The sequence below is a fragment of the Gossypium arboreum genome, unplaced genomic scaffold (genome assembly GCF_025698485.1).
Source record: "Gossypium arboreum isolate Shixiya-1 unplaced genomic scaffold, ASM2569848v2 Contig00200, whole genome shotgun sequence".
NCBI lineage: Eukaryota > Viridiplantae > Streptophyta > Magnoliopsida > Malvales > Malvaceae > Gossypium > Gossypium arboreum.
The window spans coordinates 27,501-32,500 of record NW_026440318.1 but is presented as its reverse complement, the minus strand read 5'-3'; the positions used below and the strand labels follow the sequence as shown (position 1 = coordinate 32,500).

Genomic DNA, 5,000 nt, shown 5'->3' with positions numbered 1-5,000 from the left:
AAACTTCATCTGGATGGGAATCAAGAAAGTTCGAAGAAATATTAAAAAAAGAAGATAAATATTTATTATGGATTGAAAACCCTTGTGACACTTCTTTTGATTCTAAACGATGGAATCGACCTTTGCGATATATAAAAATGACCTGTTGAAAATGCTATAAAAATGAAATGTCACAATATTTTTTATACATGTCAGTGATGGAAAAGAAAAATATCTTTACGTATCCACCCAGTTTAGCAACTTTGGGGAAATGATACAAAAAAAATATATTTTCACACCAGAAAAATGGTTTTCTGATGAATTGTATACTGATTGGAGTTTTATCAATGAACTAAAAGAAGAAATTTGAGTAAGGAGTTTATAAAAGAGTCGAATCTTTAGATAGGAATCTTTTGATCTGGCATATTTGAAAAAGGACTGATTCTCTAATAATGAAACTAAACGAGAATACTTGCCTAAACTATATGATCCTTTCTTGCATGGACCCTACCAGGAAGAATCAAAATGGGTTCCCTTTAAGCATAAATCAAACTTATAAAAAAACACGGATCCATTTTGATAAATAAGATTCATGCTCTACTTACTACTGATTATCACGACCTTGAACAGACACTAGATACACTCAATATAAAATCATTAGCAACAGAAAAGAACTCTTATTGACATTGACAGAAGATGAACAGGAAATATCGATTCCGAGGATCGAGTCAAAATTTGAAATTTTTATTCAATATAGTTATAACTAATCCCAACAATCAAACAATTAGAAAAATCTATTGGAATAAAAGAAATAAGTAAAAGTTCCTCGATGGTCATACAAATTAATCGACGATTTAGAACAACAGGAGGAGAAAACGAGGAAAATGTAACAGCAGAGCATGAAATTGTTCAAGAAAATCCAAGCGCGTCGTGATTTTTACTAATAACCAGGCAAACGCCGATACTTATACTAATACCAAGGATGCTAATGATCCTGATCAAACAGACGAAGTGGCTTTGATACGCTATTCGCAACAATCGGATTTTCGGCGCGACATAATAAAGGGTTCCATGCGTGCCCAAAGGCGTAAAACAATTACTTGGGAGCTGTTTCAAGCAAATGTACATTCTCTTTTTTGGACAGAGTAGACAACCACTCTTTTTTTCTTTTGATATTTCTGGACCGCTGAAACGAATATCTGAAATTGATATGTAAAAACAAAGAATCAAAATTTCTGATTATACAGAAAAAAGATCGAAAAAAGACGAGGCAAAAGAGAAAAATAAAAAGAGAAGAGAAAATGAGGATAGAAATAGCAGAAGCTTGGGATAGTCTTTACTTGCTCAAGTAATAAGGCTCCCGTGTTAATAACCCAATCAATTTAGAAAATATATTATATTACCTTCACTGATAATAGTTAAAACATTGCCTGTATGTTATTATTTCAATTTCTGAGTGGTCTGAGGATTTAACGGATTGAATCGAGAAATGCATGTTAAATGCACTTATAATGGTGTTCAATTATCCGAAACAGAATTTCCAAAACTGGTTAACAGACATTCAGATAAAGATCCTATTTCCTTTTGCCTGAAACCTGGCACAGATTTAAACTACAACCCTCTCATAAAGATCCAATGAAAAAAGAAAGGTCAAAAGAATGATTTTGCTTTTAACAGTTTGGGGAATGGAAATGAACTACCTTTCGGCTCTCCTCGAAAACGGCGTTCGTTTTTGAGCCTATTTTAAAGAACTAAAAAAATAAAAAATGGAAAACGAAATGTTTTATAGCTTTAACAATTTTAAAAGAAAAACTAAATTGTTTCGAAAAGCTTCAAAAGAAACAAAAAATGTATCACCAAAGCATTCTATTTCTAAAAGGAATAATAAAAGAACTTTCAAAATAAATCCAATTCCATTTTTGGGTTGAGAGAACATGAATTGGGCGAAACTAAAAGGATTCGATAATCAGTAATAAGATGATTCACAAATCATCCCTTCAAATTCAATCTATGGCGTGGACAAATTATTCATTAACCGAAAAAAATAAAAGATCTGACTAAGAGAACAAACACAATCAAAATCAAATACAAAAATTCTAATTATAAAAAGAAAAACGAATTTCTAACTCAAGAAATAAATAGTAGTTCTAATAAAATAAGTTATCAGGATAAAATATTAGAATCATCAAAAATTTTTGGCAAATAGTAAAAGAAGAAATATTCGATTAATCCGAAATTCTATTTTTTATAAATTTTTCATTGAAAAGATATACATGGATATTCTTCTATATCATTAATATTCCAAGAACCAATACCCAACTTTTTCTTGAATCAACAAAAAATGATTGAGAACTTCATTCACAATAATGAAGCAAATCAAGAAAGAATTAATAAAACAACTAAAATACAACTCATTTTATTTCAACTATAAAACCTCACTTTCTTCACTTTCTAATATTAGTATTAGAAATAAAATGAAAAGCTTTTGTGACTTATCCTCCTCTCACAAGCATATGTATTTTACAAATTATCACAAACCCAAGTTATTAGTTTTATAATTCAAACCTATCCTTCAATATCATGGAACATCTCTTTTCTTAAAATGAAATAAAAGATTATTTTGAAGAACGGGGAGTATCTCATTCCAGATTAAGACATCATTATGGGTTAAGACAGAAAATTGTTTGGCATTCTGGAATGAATGAATGGAAAACTGGTTAAGGAGTCGTTATCAATACGATTTAGTTCAGAATAGATGGCTAAAATTAGGACCAGGACAATGGCGAAATAGAGTCAATCAACACTATCTGGCTCAAAATAAACATTTAACAAAATGGGATTCAGATGAAAAAAAGATTAATTCATTACGAAAAAATGATTTTCAAGCGAACTCATTACTAACTCAAGAATATAAACTGAATCAAGAACAAAATATAAAAAATCTAATTTTAAAAACACTATGGATATGATTTTTATCATATAAATCTATTAATTATCAAGATAAGAGGGACCTGTATGCTTATGGATCACCATTCCAAGTAAATAAGAGGGAAGAGAGTTCTTATCATTACAACATGGATAAACAAAATTTTTGATACACTGAGGATATCCCATCCATAATTATCTAGGAGAAGGCGATATCCTAGATGCTATGGGGAATTTTTCGCACAGAAAGTTTTTAATTGGAGAATTTTGATTTTTGTCTTAGAAATAAGGTCGATATTGAGTCCTGGGTCGATACCAGTACCAAGAGTAAAAAATATTAAGACTGTGGTTAAGAATTATCAAACAATTGATAAAATGGACCTTTTTATTTCACAATTTATCAAGATCAAGAGCAACCCATCCAATAAAAAGGAAGCCATTTTGATTGGATGGGACTGAATGAAGAAATACTAAGTCATCCTATACCGAATCTAGAACTTTGGTTCTTCCCAGAATTGTGCTGCTATATAATGCATATAAGGTTAAACCATGGATCATACCAATAAAATTACTTTTTCAATTTTAATGGAAATAGGAACATTAATAAAAATATTATTGAAAATAAAAAAGGACCCCTTATAGCACCAAACGAAAACAAATTATTGGATTAGAGAATCGAAATCAAGAAGAAAAGAACCATAGGTGAAGGGGTCTTGTATCAGATGCACAAAACAAGGAAATTTTAAATCCGTTCTCTCAAACCAAGAAAAGATGTTGAAGAAGATTATGATAAATCAGACAAAAAACGTAGAAAGAAAAAGCAATACAAGAGCAACAGCAGAGCTTGATTTCTTCCCAAAAAGGTATTTGCGTTTTCAATTGAGATGGGATGATTCTTAAATCAAAGAATAATCAATAATATCAAAGCATATTGCCTCCTGCTTAGACTGATAAATCCAAACGAAATTGTTATATCCTCTATTCAACGGGAGAGATGAATCTGGATATTTTGATGATTCAGAAGGATTTAATCTTAGAGAATTAATGAAAAGGAATATTGATTATCGATCCAGTTCGTCTGTCGGTAAAAAATGATGGACAATTTATTCTATATCAAACTATAAGTATTTTGTTGGTTCACAAAATAAACACCAAATTAATCAAAGATACCAAGAAAAACTATATTGATAAAAATCATTTTTATGAATTTATTGCAAGACATCAAAAGATGACTGAAAATAAAGACAAAAATCATTATGATTTGTTTGTTCCTGAAAATATTTTATCCCCTAACCACCGGCGAGAATTGCGAATTCGAATTTCTTTCAATTCCAGGGATAAAAATGGTATGCATAGAAATGCAGTATTTTTAAATAATGTAAAAAACTGTGGTCAAGTTTTGACTAAAAACAAACATCTTGATAGTGATAAAAAGAAACTAATTAAATTAAAGTTCTTTCTTTGGCCCAATTATCGATTAGAAGATTTAGCTTGTATGAATCGATATTGGTTTAATACTAATAACGGCAGTCGTTTCAGTATGATAAGGATCCATGTATCCGCGTCTGAAAATTCGTTAATGGTACATTTTAATGGTACATTTTCCCCTATATTATGTATGTATCGTGACGGGTATATGAAAACAAATAGATGGTCACAAGGATTGTCTTACATTTTATTCTGATACACGATACTAATTTAATGACATACATATCAATTAGATCGACAAATGAATCAACAAAACCTCTTATTTGAACTCTAAAATTTTTCTTTGTAGAAATCTCTCACTTTTGTATCCCTATACGAATCAAATCGAAACCCGGATTGATTAATTTTATTTGAAAAAAAAAATGATAAAGTTCATAACGAACTTAAAATCATCGTGTATATCAAAATGACTGGTATTATTATTACTGATCAGTAAAATTCACATTCAAAAAGGGGAAATTTTTGGTTTTATGGTAAAAATTATTCATCTCAGTTATTTTCAAGAAAAAAGAAGAAAACAGGGGTCTGCTGAATTTCAAATAGTTAGTTTCACCAATAAGATACGAAGACTTACTTCACATTTCCTCCTTCTTCCACTCTGTCCTGAA

At 30.1% G+C, this 5,000-nt stretch overlaps 1 pseudogene; it reads left to right on the top strand.

The window, feature by feature from the left end:
- The window catches only part of LOC128288303 (protein TIC 214-like), a 6,775-nt pseudogene extending 2,128 nt beyond the window's left edge, over positions 1-4,647 (top strand).
- Positions 4,648-5,000: the final 353 nt, after the last annotated feature.